This window comes from Halichoerus grypus, chromosome 6 (assembly GCF_964656455.1).
Source record: "Halichoerus grypus chromosome 6, mHalGry1.hap1.1, whole genome shotgun sequence".
Taxonomy (NCBI): domain Eukaryota; kingdom Metazoa; phylum Chordata; class Mammalia; order Carnivora; family Phocidae; genus Halichoerus; species Halichoerus grypus.
In genome coordinates this window covers 117927114-117949307 of record NC_135717.1, presented here as the reverse complement: position 1 = coordinate 117949307, position 22194 = coordinate 117927114, and the positions used below count along the sequence as shown (strand labels likewise).

At 54.9% G+C, this 22194-nt stretch overlaps 2 protein-coding genes across 7 annotated transcripts in view; one reads left to right on the top strand and one right to left on the bottom strand.

Moving 5' to 3' along the window:
- Positions 1-12396, bottom strand: part of ANKRD33 (ankyrin repeat domain 33) — a 34541-nt gene extending 22145 nt beyond the window's left edge. For 2 of the 6 annotated variants that reach the window (XM_078075987.1, XM_036077888.2), the window contains exon 1: positions 11532-12394. The gene's annotated coding sequence lies outside the window, so the exon portion shown is untranslated. Of the gene's footprint in view, positions 1-11531 lie in introns of all 6 variants that reach the window. The other 4 variants (XM_036077892.2, XM_078075988.1, XM_036077896.2 and 1 more) reach the window with 3 other exon arrangements.
- FIGNL2 (fidgetin like 2) overlaps positions 11355-22194 on the top strand; it is a 29380-nt gene continuing 18540 nt past the window's right edge. Inside the window, exon 1 of the mRNA XM_078075983.1 lies at positions 11355-11555. The gene's annotated coding sequence lies outside the window, so the exon portion shown is untranslated. The remainder of the gene's footprint in view (positions 11556-22194) is intronic.

The following is a 22194-nucleotide window of genomic DNA, read 5'->3' as shown; positions in this document are numbered from 1 at the left end:
TCTTTTATCAATTTTATTTTATTTTTAAAGATTTTATTTATTCATTTGAGACACAGAGATACAGAGAGAGAGAGAGAGAGAGAGCATGAGCAGGGAGAGAGGCAGAGGGAGAAGGAGAAGCAGGCTCCCCGCCGAGCCAGGAGCCCGATGTGGGGCTAGATCCCGGGACCCTGGGATCATGACCTGAGCCGAAGGCAGATGCTTAACCATCTGAGCCACCCAGGTGCCCCTCTTTTATCATTTTAGTAAAATATAATTTACATGTGGTAGAATGCACACATTTTAAAAGTACAAGTTTGATGAGTTTTGCTGAGCAAATACCTGGTAGCCACCATTCCAATCAAGTTATAGAACACTGGCATCATGCCAGAAAGTTCTCTAGTGTCTGTAAGTGGTCAATCCCTCCCTCATCCCCTGCCACAGGTAACCACTCTTCTGATTTCTACCCCCATAGATCAGTTTTGCATATTTAGACCTTCCTATGTATGGAACTGTATTGTATATATTCGTCTGTGCCTGGCTCCTTTGCTTCAGACAATGTTTTTGAAATTCACCCATTTTCTTGGCTGTATTAATAGTTGATTTTTGTTGCTGAAGTAGGATTCCATTTTGTGAGTATTCCACTATATTGCTTTCTCTTTTCTGTGCCATCCTTATCATGTTGGTTTTTGTCCTTGTACCCTGACTTCTCTTAAAGTCACAAGATGGCTGCTGCAGTTCCAGACATCACATGCAGACAACAGCATTCAGGGGCCAAGAAAAACTTCTTTTCTCCTTCAGCCTCTGAAAAATCTTTCCAGAAGTCTCCCCACAAAAATCCCCTCGTGTGGCATGGGCCAGAATCATATTACATGTCTATCCTTAAACCAAACACTGGCAGAGGGAATGGAATTCCCACAGGTGTCAAAGACTAATCAAGATTCGTCCCTGGGGTTGGGGAGGGGCTCAGCCTCCCCTGAGGAACAGGGCAGTTTGGTCCCTGAGCAAAATCAAGGTTCTGTTAGCAAGAAAGGAGGGCAATGGTTCTTGGTAAGTAACTAATACTAACGGCTCCATCTGCTTCTTTCTTGTTAACAGAATTTGGATTTTGTTCAGGGATCCACCTCTCAAGGAATATAACCGCATGCCCACCCCAGGAGTAAATCGTACATCAATGTACATCAATCGTGGTAATCCTGTCCCCCTGACCAGGGGTTGGTTTGAGCATGAAGACAGTAGAAGACTCTGACTGTGGCCACCTAACATCCATTCTCCTCTCTTCTTCCTTAGGAATAAAGAGTCACATCTTATTTAGGATGACAAAGTACGCAGCTAAAAAATGTTTCTAGCTTTTCTTGCAGCTAGATGTGGCCATGTGGCCAACTTCTGACCAATAAGATGTAAGCAGAAATGTTCTGTGGGAATCTGAGAAGGTTGCCTAAAGGAGCCGATGCTGCTGAGGAACAACCTTTCGTTCTTCTGCTTTTGCCCCTTCTGTTCTACAATATGGATCTGATGACTGGAACTCCAGCAGCCCTTTTGAAACATGAGGCAAATCTGAGCATGAAATCATGTGAGATGGGTGACACCTGAGTTCCCGGTGACACTGAAACTGTGGAACCAGCACACTAGCACTGCCTATCTTCAGACTTCTTTTTTTTTTTTTTAAGATTTTATTTATTTATTTGAGAGAGAGCGAGCTCATGAGAGAGGGGAGGGTCAGAGGGAGAAGCAGACTCCCTGTTGAGCAGGGAGCCCAATGTGGGACTCGATCCCGGGACTCCAGGATCATGACCTGAGCCGAAGGCAGTCGCTTAACCAACTGAGCCATGCAGGCGCCCTATCTTCAGACTTCTTATGTGAGAAAGAATAAACTAAACCTTGTTCATTTTTTTAAAGATTTATCTATTTATCTATCTATTTATTTATTTATTTATTTAAGAGAGAGAGAGAGAGAGAAGGTGGAGGGGCAGAGGCAAAGAAAGAATCTCAAGCAGACTCCCTGCTGAGCTTGGAGCCCGATGTGGAGCTCAATCCCATGACCATGAGATCATGACCTGAGCTGAAATCAAGAGTCGGATGCTTAACTGACTGAGCCACCCAGGTGCCCCAACTTCGATCTTGTTTAAATCACTTTGAGTTTTGCTAACATCTGCAACTGGACCTAATCCTGACTAATACGGGCGGTAACAATTTCAGATCAATGAGACAAGAGGGGAGATCATCTGGATGTCCCTGGGGAAGGTTTCTTTGCTCTTAAAAGGAGACACCTGAGAGAAATACTTGGGCCCACATGAGATGATTGGAACTGTATCAGCCATTCTGTGATTTGAAGGGAACCATCCAGGGACACAGCATCTATGCTGAAGGTGTTAGATGTGAAGATGGAAGGAACCTGGGTCCCTGAAGAAGGTGTTGAGTCTCTGAATTAATCAACTCTGGAGCCACCATTTCTCATTATTCTATAAAATGTCATATTTGATCAATTCTAAAATGCACATTTGGTCACATTTTAACATTTCAGAAATCATTATACATCTTACAACCAATAGCATTTTCATCCGCTTTCAACCAGACAGCAGTGGCCCTTAGCCTTAGTGGCCCTTCCTGCACAGGTGCAAATTTTGGTGACTTTCTTGGTGTCCTGACAGGACAATGACAACCCTATGATGTTTTCATCTGCGAACCATGCGAAGCCTCTTTGAGTACTGCGTGATACCTAGAAACTTTCATTGGCTATCTGACAAGATCATCTGCCAGCAATAAATACTTCCAGAATGGACGCCAGTGGCTTAGGAGTAGATAGTAGATGTGGTAGTCAACGTGCAAAATGGCCCCCAAGGGTCCTCACCTCCCACTAGTCACCCTCTCGTGTAGCCTCTCCCCATGGTTGTTCTGAGTGGGTCTTTATGACCAGTAGCATAGGGCAGACATCATGCCATGTCTCTTCTGAGATTAGGTTATAAAAAGACTGTGACTTCGGTCTTGAGTGTTTGTGCTCTCTCTTGGGTCCTCTGTTGTCAGGGAGGCCCGCTGCCATGTCATGAAGACAGGCAGCCTATGGAGAGGCCTATGTGATGAAGAACTGAAGTATCCAGCCAACACTCAGGTAGGAACTGAGATCTGCCAATAGCCAGGTGAGTGAGCCTGGAGGTAGATTCTCCAGCCCCACGTGGCTGCAGGCCCCCACCAACAGCTTGAGTGCTGGCTCAGGAGCGACCCTGAGCCAGAACGTCCCCGGCTAAACCACTCCCAGATTCCTGGCCCATAGACACTATAAGATGATAAATGTTTGTGGCTTTAAGCTGCTAAGATTTGGGGTATTTTTTTTTTTTTTTTTACACAGCAAGAGATAATTAATTCAGAAGAGTAGTCTTAAAGAAATGCTGTATCACCGATCCTTGTGATGGCCCAGATGAAGAGTCTATGTGGAAAAACACAGACGCGGAGAGCTCAAAGATGAAAAGCGATTCCAAGAATCAGTCTCTGAATGTGATAAAGTTTAAAGAAAACCTTAACCAATTTATTTCACCTGTGTTTTCCTTGTTATGTATGTGAAAGAGTAATTTATTTTAAAAAAATACATAGTTCCAGGGCGCCTGGGTGGCTCAGTGGGTTAAGCATCTGCCTTCGGCTCAAGTCATGATCTCAGGGTCCTGGGAACGAGCCCCGCATCGCAAAGGGCTCCCTGCTCGGTGGGGAGTCTGCCTCTCCCTTTCCCTCTGCCCCTCCCCTGCTGGTGTTCTCTCTCTCGCTCACTCTCTCTCTCTCAAATAAATAAATAAATAAAATCTTAAAAAAAATATATAGTTCCATGGAAGTCTAAAAGAGTTTTCTACATAAATATAAAATAAAATTTCAAAGTGATACGAAATCCTGTGCTAGTTTACTTGGCAGTGTTTTTCCTTTCTAACCGTACATAACAGTGCTTGTTAACATCGGTGGCATCTAAACTGGATGAGATATGATCATGCATTTTCCTTATTGTCCGAGCCATTGTGAGGGGAGTTGTCTGGTACTTGCCACAGAGGATATGGATTCGGCAGAGTATAGGACTAGGGTTGAGGAGGGAGGGGGGAAAGTGAAAACAAGCCTACGAGGGACAGCCGGAGGAGGGTGAGCCAGGGTTTGTGGTGAACTGCTCAAAAGTATATACCGGAGCCCCATATCGTTTACTGTTTAGGTGTGTTAGTCCTAAACCTCCAATGGGTTAGGAAGAGCCTGGAATCCAGTGTCACCTGGCACCTAGCAATTGCAGGCGACATTGGAAATGTCTGCATTTCCCAAACAAAAATGAAGAAATACGATCTGACCCAGGAGTTTTCCTGTATTTTACATTTGATTTGCCCTCAAAAGCCTTTACAGTTTTGCAGCTTTAGGGCTCATATAAGGGGAAATGGAAACATGCAAGAGGAATACTTCCTTCTGGCATCAATTGCCCTTCATCTTCCGGAGGTGTGGCCAATTGTTGGGCAAATGTCCAGGGGTCAAAATCTAGACAGGACATGAGATCTAGACTGGGTTGGGGATCCAGTTGGCATTAGAATGAAGCCTGAATCATGACCCTACACCTTAACAAATCAGCCACTTGTCTCATGAGCCTCTTCTCATCCTTCCTCAAGACAACGCCATGAGGGAGTGGGCGTCTATCATCGACCCTCTTTACAGACGGGAAAGCTGAGGCCGGGTTGTTCAGTTCACAGGGTAAAAGGCGGACCCGAATTTGAACTCAGGCAATCTGGCTCCAAAGCCAGTGATCATCTCAGCCACCGCATTACGGCATTTTAGATCTGTGGGGAATTTGGAAGTCCAAGCCACTGATTTTACAGTTGAGGAAGCAGGGGCCTACAGAAAGAGCAGGACTTGCCCAAGATCCACAGGGAGGGGGTGGCGGGGCAGGCCTCAGCCAGCTTGTGGATCCGAGTTGGTAAAAGGAGGGGGCGGGGCTGTAGGCACAGAAGTACTGCCCTCCCCACCCCGCCCCCAATACAAAGTGCCCCTTCTTTCCATTTTGGGAACGGGTACAACTTGTTGAGGGGGTTGAAAGGGGGGGGCGTTCGGAAAACCACCAGCCTTCTTCATTCTCGGGATTCCCGAGGCAGCCATTGTCCCGGGGAAGGAATGTACATCCAGCAGCCCCGAGGGGGGCGGGGCCCCTTTCCGGGCCCCAGACAAGCCTGCTTTGTGCTCTCCACCCAGGGCCCCTCCGGGGCCGTCACCAGCCAGGCCTTCTGAGCATTTTTCAGGGCTTCCAGGCCAGGTCACTAAGGAATGAAGCTACTGGGAAAGGCATGGGCCTTTTGCCAGTCTGGGACGGCTGCCTGGAGGAGGTGTGAGAGCACCGCCCAGAGGCCTGGGCTAGTTGCTCCTCGAAGTTAAAAATATGCATTCCCAGCCTCCCATTACTAGGAATTATCCTAACCAGACATGCACAAAGGTGGAAGTTACAAGTCGGTTCATCAAGCTTTTATTGATGAAAAAAAATCTGACAACAGAAGAAACTTGTTAAATTAATTTTTCCATGTCCACATGATGGAATATTAAGCTGTCATTAAAAATTATACGGTATGGGGGCACCTGGTTGGCTCGGTTGGTGGAACGTGTCTCTCGGGGCTGTAAGGTTGAGCTCCACCTTGGGTGGAGGGATTACTTAAAATAAAATCTTAGGGGCGCCTGGGTGGCTCAGTCAGTTAAGCGTCTGCCTTGGGCTCAGGTCATGATCCCAGGGTCCTGGGATCAAGCCCCATGTTGGCTCCCTGCTCAGCAGGGAGTTTGCTTCTCCCTCTCCCTCTGCCATTCCCCCTGCTTGTGCTCTCTCTGTGTCAAATAAAATAAAATCTTAAAAAAATTATGTGGGATAAATGCCTTTATAGACAGGAACAGATATTCAAAATATTTGTCTATTGAGAAAAGCAGATTACAAAATAATGTAGAGATCTCTCTCTATATATATTGATATCTAGAATAATATCTGGATTACTCCAGAGCCTTACCAGTGCTTATCTCTGGGTTGTGGGATTAAGGGGATTTGAGTTTTAAACAATTTTTGTTTTGTGCTTGTCCATACGTTCTAATTTTTGTATAAAGGTGTTTTACTTGTGTAACAAAAGTGTGTGTGTGTGTACCGTGACTGTCTGCTGCTCTGGGCTGGGGGTCCCCCACCGGAGAAGTTTCTCCAACATGGCTCCCGCCCTCGGAGGAGAGGCAGAGACAGCTGTTGAAGCATCAGACTGAGCCTGAGTACCAGACAGGCAATGTGTGAGCCTAATGATAACAGAGACTACTCACTTCACACTGCGCAAAGTGCTTGCACACACAGTATCTTATTTGAATCCCCCCCACAGCCCTCTCAGGTCACACCATCCTGCTTTTACAGGTGAGGAGACAGTCTCCAGAAGGTTACGTGGCCCCCCGAGGCGCAGTCACAGGGAAGTGGGGAGCCGGGACTCAAAGCAAAGTCTCTGACCTTCCATCCCTTACCCCACCGCCTCCCACTCCTGCCCACCACAGCATCTTGCATTTGTTCATGCACCTGTCCTTCTCCTCCACTGAGTGTCAGTTTGTCTAGGAGGCCCGGGGGTTTCATGCAAGTCTCTATTCCCAGAACTTAGCATACTGAGGCATCGGTACGTGCTATTGAATGAATGGATGGACATCCAAACCTGGAGCACTGGTGAAACAGGTCATCCACAGTCCTGTTCTTTGCAACCAGTGTCTTTTCAAATTTGCATTCTCTATATTTATTTCCCTTTGGTTCTTGAATATTAGCAAAACCTTTTGGAAAATGGCTGACAGCAAGAGTTGTCGTGGGAACAGCTCTCTGTCTGGATCTGAACCAAAACTTGAAGAAGGCAGAAACACTCCCACTCCCCACTGCACACACCAGGAACGAACGGGAGGCAGCCAGGCCGGAGGCCAGCGGTACAGAGGAGGGGCCCTTGGTCCGCTCTCCTCCCTGCCTGGAGGGGTGGAGGTTTCTATCCAGGACCAATGCTTGGAAAGGATGGCGTTCCACACACGGAGCCACACTAAGCCCACGCTATCCCAGAACCCAGACCCGGAGATGTGGAGGGTTCAAGGGTGGGCTGTGGGCCAATCAGAGAAGGCATCCTGGAGGAGAGAACTGGAAGGTTGGTTTAGGAAGGGGAGGAGACCAGGGCAGAGGGGAGAAAAGCAGGCGACGTGCCTGGGCAGTTGGGCGCTGGATGATTTAAGTACAACCAGATGTGCTGGGAGTCTCCTGTCAGGCCCAGCCCCCGTGAGGGCAGAGTGGGGGTGGGGAGACCTCTGAGCCACTTGGATTTCCACTTCTCCATTCTGCCCTGGGTGTGTGAGCTTTAGGGAAAGAAGCCCAGTGTGGTTCCAGAGGACCTGGCATGTGAAAAGTGAGGCGGTCAGGCTTGGATGTAGTCTTCTGCCTTTAGAGAGGGTACAGGAAGGGAAGGGCTCCTCTAGGGAGCAGGGTATTGGGCTCGAACACCTGGAACCTAGGAAAAAGGACTAGGAGAGCTCCGGGGTAGGAGCTCTCAGGGGATAGCTAGGGCGGGCTTTACAGAGGAAGTCCTATCTGAGTTGGGTTCTGAAGGATGAATAGGAGCTCCCAGACTGAATAGGGGAAAAGATACTCCAGGGAGAGAGGCTCAGGTGTTAAATTGGTGTGGGTGCTTAGTGAGAGGTTCTGTGGAGCTGTATTATAAAGCTACATGGGGGAGATGACATTTCATTTTGGGGGGTTGGCCCAAATCCTGTGCTGCAGGGCGGGGGCCGATGGATGTGCTTCTGCTCACAGACCAAATGGTAGAGCCAGATGTGTGGTGAGGATTTAGAAGGTGGGCACCAGAGTCCCCAAGAGTTGGGCCCCTAAGGGGAAGGAGGGGACTGATGGCCAGCCCCAGCTCCTCCTCCCAAATCTTGTGTGGTCTGGCACAGAGCCAGGTCTGCCCAGAAGGACACTTTTTCTAGTTCTCATGGAGGCCCTTCAGAGCTGCTGGCTTGGGGCCCCGGGCTGGCTCAGGCGGTAGAGCATGTGACTCTCGATCTCAGGGTCATGAATTCGAGCCCCACATTGGGTGTAGAAATTACTAAAGAAAGAAAGAAAAAAAAAAAGAGCTGGTGGCTGTGTGTGGGGGGGGGGTGGGGTGGATTGGCCCCCGACAGCCTGTAGCTCACTGGGAAGGCAAAGGTGGTGTGAGCACAGGGTCAGAGAGTGAGGGGCTTGAGCAGGGTTGGGGAGGCACTGGGAGCTGGGCCTTAGGGGCCAAAGAGCCAGAAAGAGAAGAGCAAGGGCCCCCATTTGTGGGGGGAGCAGCCTGAGCCCAGGCGAGTGGGCAGCAGCAGTGAGCTGGGTGTGGTGTCTCTGGGCGCACCCCAATCCCTCAGCCCCGGGACGCATTTCCTTCCTTTCCTGCTTCTTAATGACTCCTGAGTGGCCGATCCAGAGGACCACAAAGAGAGCTCTCCCCGCCCTTTCCTCTTCCTCTCTTCCTTTTCTTCCTCCCTTCCTCCCTCCCACCCCCATCCTTCCCCGGGGCCCTTTTCTTTCCTTCCTCCTCACCCCACCTGCTCCTCCCTCCCTCCCTCCCTCTCGGCCCTCCACATCTTCCCTCCACTCCTCTCTCTTTTGAAACTCTTCACGCTGGTTCTCCCGGGCCAGCTGGGTGAGTTTTCTTCATGTTTTCAGAAAGGCCTTGTTGCAAGTCTCTGGACCAGGAAGATCACACAGGCACACAGGCCCCTACGTACCCGCACATACCCAAAACGTAGCACCTGCCTCCCCTGGGAGTGGGGTCGGGGGTGGGATTCTCCACCTTGGATGTGATACAAGCAAAATGACTAGGAAAGAATGGAGGGCCCCCTGCAGAAGCCAAGCATTACTGCCATCATCCCCACTGTTATTATCCAATCCACTGCTGGGCACTTGACCCACCCCTGAGCTGATCACAAGACCAGCCTGACTCCTGTCTGCAGCAGGGGGCTCTCAAGGCACAGATTCCTTGACTAGGGTCAGCCAGGAGAGGGTGAGCAGGGAGTCCTCAGAGAGCAGATCCCCAGCGCCCTGCCCAGGAAGGGCACGGGGAGAGACATGATGAAGGGCCATTTGCTAGGATTGAGTATTTGTCAGCCCGGGAGGCTGGATGATGTATTAACAGGACTTTAATGAGCTCGGGAGGGGAGCCACACTTCATTGCCTGAGCACTGGTGCAGGATGGGGGGCAGAGGGGTGAAGAGGCCAGCCGCACCCCACCTGATAACTAACCCCCTTAATGGGACCCACGCTAGTTTGCCAATCAGAAATAACTCAGCACCTCCAAGATGTAGAGCCTTCCCTCCTGCTCCTGGAGGCTGGCGAAGGCCTTCTCATCATGCTGGCCTGTCCTACTATCTTACTGGAAAGGCCTTCCTGAGGTCTAACCTTGTCCTTCCTACCAGCACTGGAGGGTCCTGGGGGATGAGAGAGAACTGGACCCTTGCTCCAGGGGAGCACATTATCAATTCTTTCCTCTGGCCTCACTCCTGTCATCCACCCTCACCCTGGAGCCTGGTGGAGAATGGCCCCCAGTGACACCCAGCCACCATGCTCTGGCAATGCCAGGCTTGGCCTTCTGGAACTAGTCCTGCTGGTTGAGGTCACTTAGTTTCTGTGGACATTGGCTTCTCTCTTAACTCTTGCCTCTGACCCTTGGGGAGCAGGACAGGTGGGGTGGAAAGAGTACAGTGGCTTCTAGATCCAGGTTTGCTGTGTGAGCCCAAGGATGTCACTTCTCTAGGCCGCAGATGCGCCGGCCATCAGTAAAGAAACCCCCACCGAGTTCCCTCTACCTCTGTTATCCTGGGGTGGTCCCTTCAGCAAGGAGTATCTGTTCTCCAGGGTAGTGGCTGTGGATCTATCCTGATTTTCTGGTTCTGAAGCCAGGGCTCGCTAGCACAGTGAGCCTGGACGCATCTGTCCTTCGTGCCAGGGTGTGGCCCTGGGGGTGTGAAGTGGAGAGGAAGAGAGGATTCCGGGGGCGGAGAAGATCCTACTCTTGGTGAGTTTCGGAACCAGCTTGGGCGCTAGTCTTGCCTCCACAGGTGGGGCGCTCTGGGTACTCAACCTCTCCCGGAAATGTACCTGGACCCTCCAACCTAAGCTCAGCCCCATCTCCTACAACCTCCTTGGGCAAAGTGGGTTCTGCTATGGGCTGCTTGCCCTGTGGGCTTCCTTTCCCACTGGGATCATTGTCGGAGAGGCGATCCTGGGTGTCTGATGGGATTCTGTCTACCCTTGGGCTGGGAGCTCCACCGGCACAGGGATGTGCCTTTGAGACTCTCTCAGGTGTCTCCAGCGTCTAGCCCAAAGCTTGGCACAGGGTCCGCACTCAGTTGCACCGGCGCCCAGTGCACCAGTCAGTGGACGCCTTTGGATACCTCTCAGCAGACCATGGGTCTGGAATTCATCCTCCGTCTTCCCCTTTCACCACTCACCCTGCTTGGCCCAATGTGAATATCGCCTTCTTGGGGGAAGCCCTTCAGCGAAGGCCCCCTTTTAGAACTCACACCCCACCTTCCGCTGTCCAAGTCCAGGGCTTCACCGTGGCCACACGCCTCTTGGAGTGGCATCCGTGGAGAGGTGGACTTGCCCGGCTATGTGTGTCCCACCCTCTGCATCCCGGGCTGCCCCGTCTCTTACATGGTAGGAGCTCAGTGCCCCTGGGTGGGGAGTGGGGGTGGGGCGGGAGGACGAGGGCATGAGTCCAGAAGGCTTTGGCCAAGGGGCCTGGCTAGGCAAGGGCGAGGGGGTCTAGGGCGGCAAGCAGACGGGGCGGGCCGGGCAGGGCCGACAGCCTTCCCCTTTGGCTGTCTTCCCCTTTGCCCTTCGACCCAGGAAGCCTCTCACACCCAGCGGACACGCTCGGAGGCCCCACTCAATCCCGGCCTCCCCCCTGGGCGGACGGCTCCCCCACCCTTACCGGCCTCCACCCCCACCCCAACTTCCCGCTCGACGGCCCGGGAGAGGCCCGGGCGCGCGGGAGAGTGGCGCAAGGACACTATCCACACCAAGGGTCATTTACTCTTTTCTCCCCTTCTGTGGCTAATTTATTTTAGAGCTAGGGGAGGGAGGGGGCGGGGCCAAGCCGGGAGGGTTGAGGGGAGGGGACGGGCGAGCCCAGGGGAGGTGGGGGCGGGGCGGGGGCGAGGTGGGGGAGGGCGGGGAAGGAGCCCGGGGTGGAGAGGGCCAGAGAAGGGGCGGGAGTTGGGGGGAAGGGAGGGGCAGTAGGGGAGGGAGGAGCAGGGAAAGGGGAGGGGAGCAAAGGCCTGCGAGGGAGGGCGCTGGGGGCGGGCGAGGGGAGGCGGGGGTGGGGGTGGGGGTCCTGCCTGCGGGGGGAGCCGGGGCGGCCCCTTGTCCGGCCACCCCCACTGCCCAGTCCCGCTCCCGGCCGCGGCGGCCGCAGCAGCCGCAGCAGTAGCGGCTCCAGGATGGTGAGCGCCGCTGCCCCCCAGCCCCGGCCTGTCGCCCCCGGCCCGCGCCCCGGCCCCGGGGCCGGACGCCCCCCCAGGCCGCGCACACTCACCTAGGACCCGGCCGGGATGCCGAGGTACGGGGGGGCCGCGGGCCCGGGCGGGGGCAGGCACGGGAGCGCGCGGGCGGGCCGGGGTCAGGGGGTGGTGACCGTTCGGTCGGGGTGTCCGGAGCTTTGTCCGCGGGCGCGGGGCAGTGCGAGGGCCGGAGAGGGCGGGAGCTGCGGGGCGCGGGGTTCCACTAGGCGGGGGTCGAAGGGCAAGGCCAGCCGGAGACCCGGGCGGGTGCGTGGGAGCCGAGGGTCACTTCCCGGGGGGAGGGGGACGGCAGACAAGGGGATCTGGTCTCCGCCGCCGACGGGCACCGTCTTTACCGCCCGCTTTGGTACGCAGGTTGCCGCAATAGCGAGCAGCCGGCTCTGGGGGGAGCCTGCGGGATTGGGGGGTGGGGAGCCCGGGATCTGCGGGTTCGGGTCCCCGAAGGATCCTGTGTCCGGAGCCCGAGGGCCGGCCCGCAGGCCCCTCCCACTCCGTCAGGTCTTTGTCCAGCGGCCCCTGTGTGTGTGTGGGAGGGGGTGGGGGCTGGGTTCCTGGCCCGGAGATTCCCCAGCATCGTGACGGGGCAGTGACAGGAGACTGAGGCCACTTCGGGCCCTGCGCCCCTAACGCCCACCCCCTTCCTTTCTTCTCTTCTGGCCGGGGAGAGCGTAGCCCCATCTCAGAGTCAGGGGCGTTGCAAGAAGCTGCACTTACCTTCTCCCGTGGGCTACAGGCTACAAGGGAGACCCTCTGAGCTCCCCGCTCTCTAGAGAGCGCCCCCTTAAACTTGCCCACTCCTAGAGCCCTCTCGGTCTACGCAGAGATTCCCTTGCTAGGAACCCGCTCTGTCGAGGGTCCTCCGCAGAAGGGCGGGCGCACAGTAGGTGCTTAGACCAGGTGGGCCCCCTTCCCCGGCGCCTGCGGTCCCCGAGCCGCTGCTGGGCGGAGGAGGCCTGGGAAGGGTCTGCGCGGGGAGAGAGCGAGCGGCCTGGAGCCTGCGCCCAGCGGCGGCCCGGAGCGCAGGGGTGGGTGGACGGGTGGGTGGGCTGTTAAAGGGACGGTCACTAAATCAGGATTAGGCCGTGGGGCTGTCAGGCTGCCTGGCCCTGTCTCCATGGATACCTAATTTGGAGGAGAATAGAGGACGGAAGAATGTTTGTGTTGTGGTCCGCACGGGCTGCCGCGGCTGAGCGGGCTCTTGCCCCGGGCCAGGCAGCGGGGAGCCGGGCTCTGGTTCCAAGCCCGCTCTGGGCTTCTGCGGGGGGCACTTCTCGGTTCTCCGGGCCCAGAGCCTTCCCTGTGGAGTCTCCGGAGTGGGCCGGATGGTGCCACGGTCCAAAGCCCCCTGATCTGCACAGGGAGCCCCAGACCCGCCGGAATCCAGCCTGAACCTCCTGTGCACCCTCCTGGAAACGGCCGCGCTGAGGTTCCTCAGAGCCCCTCCCCGGACCCCCTGGCCGGGAGCACCCGCCGTCCTCCGCTCAGCCTTGGCCCGGGAGGACCCACTCTCCGGGCAGCTCGGGGCTGCGGCGCGGCCGGGACCCCGCGGCGGTGTGCGGACCCCACCGCGGCGGAGCGCGGGCAAGGGGCGGGGCGCGACTTCCTGGGGTGGGCGAGAAAGGGGCGGGGCTTGCCGGCTGGCTGCGCTGGACGCGGTGACAGGCCTCGTAAATCCCCCTTTCCCATATTTAACACCATTTCGTTTATTTCCACTTGAATCTATTGGTGTCTGCAGCAGCGACCCCAGCGAGGAGCGACCCTCGCCCTGGCTGTAATACCTTCTGGGGGAAAGTCCTCCTGGGCCAAAGGGACCTTAGTTATGTAGGGCAGTGGACTTGCTGCTGGTGAGTCCCAGATAACCCGAAATCTTTAGGGGGACCTCCATCTCCCCAGGAGAAGAAGTGGGGGCTGAGAGGCACGGGGAGGAGTTTGGCCTCTGAGGCCCTGCGGGATTCTCTGGCCGTGGTCTAAGAGTGGGCTGGGCTGAGGATCCCAAGGGTGGACAATTCCAGTACACAGACTGGAGGGGGGTAAGGGAGAGGGACCGGACCAGACCGGAATGTTTTGTTCCAAGAGCCCTTTCCTGCCTTCCTCCTGGTCATCCATGGCCACAGCTTTTTTAGGGAGCAAGGCTCCCGTCCCCTCCCCGGCCTGGGCTGCGGCTTTATTGCTGAGATCTCAGACTCTCCACGCAATTTCACGCCTCTCTGCCTTTGCTCTTGCTGTTCCCTCAGCCAAATGCCTTCCCCATTGTCCCTGTCTTCCCACCACCTCCTCATTCTTCAAGGCCCAACTCGGATGCCATACTTCCTCCGTGTAGCCTCCCCAGAGCCCCCAGCTCTCGCACTTGCTGCTCTCGCCATGTTCTCCTAGTCCTGCACCTGTGCCTCCTTCAGCCTTTGTGGCTGAGTCCACACTAGGCTTTGCCTCCGGGAGCACAGGGATGGAGCCTCTACTTCCCCGCACCCTGCCCACCCTGGGCCCGGCACGGAGCTTGGCACCTTGTGCGTGCCCCAGGAATATGTGTTGGCTGAAGACACGGGGTTTGGTAAGAGCAGCCTGCAAAGCATGGAATCTGGCCCCTTTCAGGCAAATAGCGCTGCACTCCTGGGTGGGTGGAGACCCCTGGGTGGGTCTCCTCCTCCTCCTCATTACTGACCCTCCCCCACCCCCCAAGTTGGGAAGGACTTTGCCCCTTCCTTTCCCCACAGACCAGCATTCTTTCCCTGCCATTATCATCCTGTTAAACAGAGAGGCCAGTCAGGATCCATATGGATCACATTAACAATTGCTTATTATCTGGGCCCCGACTGCCCCCACTCTCCACCCCCAGCTCCTACTGCTGCAGTTGTTGGACCCTTAGGAGCCCAGCCTCCCCGCCTCCCCCTCCCCCCACCATTGGTCATCCTGGGAGGGCAGGGGACAGGCTGGTCTCCCTCACCCTCCCTGTGCCTTCTAGCAGAACTTCGCTTCTCCTTGACTTGGCTGGCAGTTAATGACTCCTTTCCCCGATTTAATGAAAACCAGGTTCCCCGCAGAAGTGTGGCTCAGGGAGGTTCCAGAGCTGCAGCGAGGAGAGGGGGACCTAAGGTCTGCGTGCACCTGTGGTCCACAACACTGACAGCCCCCGCCTTCCAGTGGACCGAAGCTGTGGGCAGGGGCAAGCCACACTAGGCTGACCACAGGGTGTTCTGGTGTCTTCTGCCATCTCAGCCTTGGGCTGGCCCGGCTCCCAGGAGAGACCTTGCAAGGCACTGGGTCCCAAGCCTTCTGCTGCAAAGAAGCAAGAAAGCTGAGAGTTTCCTGGAGCTGCAGCTGAGGAGGCCTTGAAGGATGGGGAGTGGGTTTCTGTTTAAAGACATATAGCCCAAGAGCACTGGGGATGGAAGGGGTCTTCCAGATTGCCCATAACTTCTTATTTACAGGCCCCTCAGAGGGACTAATGAAAGCCTTTCCCTGAACAATGCACTTCCATCAATTGACCTGAGCCTTTGCATTCTGCCTTTGAGGGTTCTTGGGCCCCCTGAAGCCCATGGGGACCCCACATCAAGAAGTCCTCCTCCTAGTCCAGTCCCTCTGATGTGCGAAGGGCCGAGGCAGGCTGGTAGCCCAGGACTCCTGACCTACACACTTAGTGCTGTCTCCATGGCCTTATTCCTGGCAGGGGGACAGCGTGAGCCAAGGGACCAGGAGTGGCCACTGAGGTGCTGGGCCAGCCTTCAATTGGGAAGGGTTCACACTGCCAGTGTTAGGGTAGGGGCAGGTCTTCTCATCTCTGAGTGCGTTGCCTGGAGAGAAGATATTCAGGGATTTTTTGTGTTTTAGAGTCTACTTGTCTCCAGGAACAAAGCTGAGTGGCAAGAAAGTCTAGCTCTAAAAAAAAAAAAAGAAAAAGTCTAGCTCTTTCCTGAGCATTTTCCTAAGTATCTTGAATCATGGTGAATACTTAAGTAGCACACATTAAACGCTCTATATCTCACCTGTGAAGTGGGACTAAGAATGGTGTCCTCATAAGTGTGACAGTGAGGATTACATGAGGCAATAACCAGGAGCTGGGAGCCCTGAGTTCCAGGCTTGAATGACTGTGTGCTGTGAGGACTGGTCAGAAATGCAGGTGACAAGGGCTCAGGGCTGTGATTACTGTTGGCTGGCATTTCCCCACTTGCCCGGCCAAGGAGAGGGGACTGCATGGGAGCTACCCAGGTGCCTTGCTCTCTTTCCCTTTCCTACTGAAGCATGGGCAATGTCAGACTTTGCAATTCATCTTGGGGACTGGAGGTGGGGTGGGGAGTTCTTAGGGAATGGGAGAACTGGGCTATAGGCACGGGCCAGCCTCCATAGCTCCATAGGGCTGTGACCCCAACTCCATTTTATTAATTTTTAATTAAAAAAATTTTTTTAAAGATTTTATTTGAGAGACAGAGAAGAGAGAGCAGAACAGGAGTGGGGGGAGGGACAGAGGGAGAGGGACAAGCAGACTCCCTGCGGAGCAGGGAGCCTGATGTGGGGCTTGATCCCAGGACCCCGAGATCATGACCTGAGCCAAAGGCAGATACTTAACCAACTGAGCCACCCAGGTGTCCCAATTTTTAATTAAAAATTTTTTGGGGGGCACCTGAGCGGCTCAGTCGTTAAGCGTCTGCCTTCGGCTCAGGTCATGATCTCAGGGTCCTGGGATTGAGCCATGCATCGGGCTCCCTGCTCCGTGGGAAGCCTGCTTTTCCCTCTCCCACTCCCTCTGCTTGTGTTCCCTCTTTTGCTGTGTCTCTCTCTGTCAAATAAATAAATAAAATCTTTAAAAAAAAATTTTTTTTTTTAAGTCCGCTCTATGCCCAATGTGGGGCTGAAACTCATGACCCCAGGATCAAGAGTCACATGCTCTACTGACTGAACCAGCCAGGCGCCCCCCACCCTAGGGGCCAAGCCCTGGGCTGCAGTGACCCCCCCCCCACCACTAATTAGGTATAATCGCCCTGGAGAAGTCACTCTGTTTGGGTCTCAGTTTCTCATCTGTAAGATGGGGATAAGAACACTAGTGAGTTCATAGGTGACAGAGGCTCTGGTTTGAAATAGTGTGTCCCTTTGTCTCTGAAGTACATGCCTACCTCTGGTGAGGTAGGCTCAGGAACTCAGAACCCAGGGACTCTGGAGAACCACTTCCCATGTAGGAGCAAGGAGAAAGAGAGGGCGTGTGTGCACGGAAGTTCTGGGCCATCTTTGAATCTCCCTCCAAAGTATAGTCAGGGCACAAAAGAAATTAAAATGCCAAAATCTAAAAAAAAAAAAAAAAAAAAAAGTAGAGTCAGGGCGGAGAGCAGGGCTCAGGAGGTAGGCAAGAGGAGAGTGAGCTTGGTTACCTCAGGAATCTAGGAGGTAGAAGCCTGCCTTCCTGTCTGTCCCCTCACTGCCCAGGCTGACCCAGGCCATCTGGTCCCCAGCCCCACGCTGGGGTTAATCGGGGATGGCTAGGGAGATGTGATGATGAGGCTGCCTCTTACCCTTTCTAACTCTGTGTTGAGCACCTGCCCTGTCCCGGGGTTCTGGGTGTGCCTCAGTGAGTCTCCAGCGGGGCCCCAGCCAGGGTTGGGATTCCTGGGCCCCTGAGACTCCCTGCACACTCACAGGGCACCTACGTGCCAGGCCCCGAGCGGGGCAGATCTCTCCGAACTACCCCAGCTTCCCACATGGCCAGGGAGGACCAGAGCACGTCCCCAGCCCTGGCATCACGTGCTCCACCACAAGCATCTAGCCCGAAGCACGGCCATGCGCATGGCCTCCTGGCAAGGCCCTGTGCCAGGCCCTGGGAGTGCTGTCCAGGTGGCTATTCATTCAGCATCCATGCTTTTCTGATTTGGTCCCACCTTCAATGAGCTTACGAGACAGTTGGGCAGGAGAGACGAGGCAGACGGACAGGGTACGCTCTCAGAACTACTTTCCTTGTATTCTCTGTGTGGACGGGAGCACGTAACAGCGCAGTTGCCCTGCTCAGGGCTGTGGAGATGGCCCAGAAGTGGCTGGGGATGAGGGACTCAGGGACAGCAGGGCCCCGCCATCACCGGTGGAGTCTGAAGGGGACTGAGTTCCCCTGGGGGAGGCTGTTCCCAGGAGACAGAGGCCCCAGTTCAGTGGGAATTCGTAGGAAGCTGGGAGAGTCCCCCTGCTGCTGACTGGCCTATTTGGCTCTTGGATGCTCAAGAGTCTGCAGCAATTGGTTCTTCTTTCTAGGCCAGTGGGGAAAGAAAACTGGTGGGATTCAGGTTATACTGAAGAAAGACAACTGACCAACACCGTGCCCACCCCCGCTCCCCGCCACATACATCATGTGGTTCCGCCCCTACCCGGTCTGCCTGTTTCTTTTGGGGCGGAGGGGCCCCCTGGAAACACTGGCCATGGGGGGAAGTCACCCCTTCCACCCAGCTCTGCAGACAGCATTCATTAGCAGCCTGACCCTTACTCCTCCTTTCTTGGATGGATGTGTCCCGTGTGGGATGGCCATTTTTAGGTTACATCTTCCATACCGGAGCCCTCTTCAGGCTGGAGTTTTATCTATCTATTTTATTTATTTATCTGAGAGAGAGAGGGTGCGCATGCGTGAGTGTGAGGGGGGGTGGGAGGCAGAGGGAGAAGCAGACTCCCAACTGAGCAGGGAGCCCGATGCAGGGCTCGATCCCAAGACCCTGGGATCATGACCTGAGCTGAAGGCAGACACTTAACGGACTGAGCCAACCAGGCGCCCCCAGGCTGGAGTTTTAGGGTGTGAGCCCCTTGTTGGAAAAGATGGAGGTGCCTCAATGGGGTGAGGAAGGCAGCTGGAGGGTGGGGGTGGGTGGCCAGGAGTTCGTTGTGGGCCTTGTTGGGTTTGCAGTGCCAATTAGACATGCAAGTGGGGGTGACCCAGAAAACCTGCAGAGAGGAAGGAAGAGCCCTTCAGCCAGCCTGGAGTGCCCCTCTCAGGAAAGATAGTGTCTCGTGCCGAATGTCTCTACTGATGGGGAGCTCATTCCTTCCAGAGACAACCCACATGTTCAGACAGCTAACAGGTAGCCAAACATCTTTCATGGAGGGTTCACCTCTTTTGAGGAGGGTGACTATGCAGAGCTGCACGGTCTGCCACCCAACGTTCAGATATTTGGAGATATGGGTCCTCAGAGTCTTTCTTTCCTGAGGGAACGCTCCCAATCCCCCACCCTGGCTGCCCTGCTCCTCTCTGATCACTCCCGTCCGGGCTGTGGGACCGTGGGACCGGGGCGGGGGGCTCAGGCCTGCAAGGATGCCTTTGGTCCCGCGATAACCACTTTGGAATGTGCTAACTCTGGGGTCTGTGGCTGAGTATGGGGGCATCGGAGGAAGAGGCTAAAGGGACAGGGGAGGTTGATGAGGATGGTGGGAATCAACAGATACCTCCATTTTCATAGCTGTTAAATGGGAACAATATCATTTGCCTCTGACATGAGTGGCCGGAGAGCATCTGGAGCCAGAAAGCCCCGGTGGGTATCACCAAGCCCTAGCTTGGTGACTTAGACAGGTTGACTGTGCCTCAGTTTCCTCTTCTGTAACAGGAATAACAGCTATACCTGCTTCCTAGGGTTATTGTGTGGATTCAGTGAACGAATGTGTGCAAATCCCTTAGAACGGTGCTTGGCACGTGAGCTGGGATCCCATCCAGGAGCAGACAGACCGAAGGAATTGTCATGGTAGTTTGGTGTTTGCCTAGCTCCCCCTTCCCTTTTTTCTCTTTCTCTCTCTGTTCCTGTGGCCCTGCAGGTGTGGGGGGCCACCCCCTTGAGGACGGCCCTGCCCACTCACGCCCAGGTAGACCGGCCAGGCTGCATAGCTGGAGTTACTCAGCTCGGCACCCCCAGGGCTGGGAAGGGCATAGGAGGGGGCAGGGGCAGCCACTGGGGGAGCCTGGGTGGGCTGCCTGGGCCTGCTTCCTGCCCTCTGCTCAGGCCTGGCTCTGTCTCCCACACCGCCCCCCAATGCATGGGAGGGGGGCATATCTGGGGCCAAGGAACATAGGATCACCCAGTTTTTAAGGCTTAAGCTTTTTGGAGGTCACATGCCACCCAAACTGACCCGAGTCAACCTTGGATCTTACACCTGGCTGCGGGGAGGGGTGGTGGGGTTGGAGGGAGGTTCTATCTAGTCTTTTGGGCTGAGGCCTGTGGTCCATGACCCCCGAGGAGTTTGTGGCAAAACTGTATTCCTGTTCTTAATTTCTTTCGAAGTCCCATATATTTTTTTAGATTTCATTTTCCTCTCCAGCTGTATTGAGGTATGATTGACAAATAAGTAGGTGCATATGTTTTTATCTTAGGCATTGAAAAAGTAGTTTTGAACAGACCACAGATTTACTAGACTACAAAAGGGGCCTACGACTGGGGCGCCTGGCTGGCTCAGTCGGTAGAGCATGCTACTCTTGATCTCGGGGTCAGGAGTTCAAGCCCCACGTTGGGCAGACAGCTTACTTAAAAAATAAATTTTTTTTTAAAGGGGCCTCTGCCTGAACACTGGTCAAGAGCCCTGACCTCATCCTCCAGCGCACACCCGCACAGAGCCCAGCCCCAGCGAGGAGGAGCCCCAGATACAGACCCCTGGGGAGACAGACCCTGGGAGGGTCCCAGCCCTGACAGCCCCGCTGCTACAGCCTCTTCCACTGAGCACAAGCTTGATTCGTCCGAGTGTCCACACAGTGAGGCCCCCGCAAGCCTTGTACATGCATGGCTCCCACTGTCTCCATACTGTGGGGAGATCTCTGGTCCTGGGATCGAGCCCCGCGTCAGGCTCCCTGCTCAGTGGGGAGTCTGCTTCTCCTTCTTCCTCTGTCCCTCCCCTCTGCTCGTGTGCTCTCTCTCTCTCTCTCTCCCTCTCAAATAGATAAAATCTTTTATTTATTTTTTTAAAAAGATTTTATTTATTTATTTGAGAGAGAGAGAGAGAGAGAGTGAATGAGCCCAATGTGGGCTTGATCCTGGGACTCCAGGATCATGACCTGAGCCAAAGGCAGATGCTTAACCGACTGAGCCACCCAGGCGCCCCTAGATAAAATCTTTTAAAAAAATAAAGTAAAATAAAAAGAATTACTTAAAACAAGTACTTACTACAGAAACTTCAAAGGCCCTGCTTCTCCCACTGCCAGTGTATCAGGGAAGGTTTTCTGGGTAGAGGACTTTGGGAGGGAGAGGACAGGGCAGGCAGGGAGCAGATGGGCTGCTGGGCTAGAGAAGGGTTGTGCGAAGGCCCAGGGGCGGGTGTTTCTGAGCAGGGAGGGAGTGGGGAGCCCAGTTTAACTGGTGATATCAACTCTAAATAAGGCCTTTCAGTGGCAGGACAGAGGTGCAGAGCACTTGCTGGGGGAACCCAAGAAGGAGCCAGCAACAGCCCCAGAGTGACATAACAGTGTGGGAGCACCCCTGCTGCAGAACTGGGGAGAAGGTGTTCTGGAACCAGATGGAGCAAAGGCCTAGAAGTGTGAATGCATATTGCCCAGAGAATGGACTGCTATGGCTGGAGGGGCTGGAAGGAGCTGGAAGGGCAGGGCCTGAGGCTGGGAGGGAGGACAAACGGGTCCACCTCCGGTGCTAGGCTGACGGGTTTGGTGTCCACTCTGAGGTCAATAGAGAGTTGAGTCTGTTTCAGACGGCAGGAACCCCCTGGCAGCCATCCAGCAGAAGGGTCAAGAAGGAGAGGACAAGGAGTCCAGACGTGGGGCCAGCCGTGGTGGGAGAGTGAGAGCTGTGTGTCATTTCAAACCGTGTCAGGGGACTTGGTGGCCAGCTAGATGGGAGGACGCTGAAAGAGGGAGAGCGATATGGGGCCTCCCGGGTTTCCAGGCTTGGTGAATGAATTCTGGAGAGAGAAGGCAGAGATGTTTTCTCTGGGCATGTCAAGTCTGAGGTCTTGGTGGGCATCTATGGGGCCCTAGAGAGTCTCATCCAGATTCTTAAATCTCCCCTAAGAGTCTCAGGGGCCATGAAAAGTGTGGCTCAGGTTGAAGTTGGGTCTGGTGTGGGGGGCTCTCAACAGGGACCTGAAGAGGCAAGTGACCTTGCCTGGGCAGTTTCTAAGTGGTGGCTGTGGGGTAGGGGTGGGGGGTGCAGGGGCAGGGTCCTGGGGCTCCTCCCTCTATTGGCAGGGGGGCAGCTGATAAGAGCTGCCCCAGGACCCAGGTCAGAGGGGCCCGGGGTCAGGCTAGGATGTCTCAGCAGCTCTGGTTTCAGTGTGGTGAGCCCAGTTCCCGCGTAGCCTCTGCAGACCCACCAGAAGGTCAGGCAGGGGCAGGACGGGGTGCTCTCCACTCTGGGCACAGCTAGCGGTCGGGACTTGTAGCACTTCTCTCCTTGGAGTCCCTCAAGCCCACTGCGTTGTTTTGGGCCCCGGAGAGCATCTCTGCCCCTACCCCACTCTTCCCAGCCTGAAGCATCTAGCCAGCCCTCTTAAGAGCCAAGTCAGAGCCTGCCCTAGGGTCCTGTCCCAGCCCCTGGCCCCCTTCTAGCAAGTCTTAAAAGTACCACCCTCAGGCCAGCCCAGTGAGGGAGATGCTGGGTGGGACCACCCCCCCTGCTCCCCCCCACACTCCTTTCACACCAGAGGAAACAGAGATTGACACCTGTCCCACATCTCAGAGAGGGACTCCCTCCTGCACCATGTGAGCCACAGGGGGGAGATGGGACCGTG